A 521-nucleotide genomic window follows, 5' to 3' on the forward strand; every position below is an offset into this window, starting at 1 on the left:
CCTTGAGCTCTGCAGGAAATGAGGGTGGATCTCAGTGAGGAAGCCTTGAGAAAGTCCCCTTGTGCCACAGCCTAGAACTGGTCCAAAGGAACACTGAAGAAGCCTGGGTCTCAGGGCACCAATCCTCTGTACTCTGAGAAACTAGACTTTTTATTGGAAACCATCAGATTCCCCCAGCCTTTGGCCTCCTAGCACTCAGAGTGAACCCCAGCATCATTCCTCCTTGAGAACCCAGCCAAGAAACATGGGGAAATCGAGGTCCACCAGGTCTGGCTTCTAATGCAGGTAAAACAAACAGCACCAAACTCCGAAGAAAGAAGGTATTCAGACCTGCACTCTGGCTCATCAGGGATTCAGAAGACCCAGAGCCTAGGGAGAACCCACTGGGCTTCAGCTGCAAAGCCCAGGCTGGCCAGCTGGAGACAGGACCTCCTTTCTCCTTTCCTTTCCTCCTCCTCTCTGGGTTTTCCTTGCCCTCTGTCTCTACCACTATATTTCTCTCTCCCCTCTTTTTCTCCTTC

Source organism: Vombatus ursinus, unplaced genomic scaffold (assembly GCF_900497805.2).
Source record: "Vombatus ursinus unplaced genomic scaffold, bare-nosed wombat genome assembly UNPS02000749.1, whole genome shotgun sequence".
Taxonomy (NCBI): domain Eukaryota; kingdom Metazoa; phylum Chordata; class Mammalia; order Diprotodontia; family Vombatidae; genus Vombatus; species Vombatus ursinus.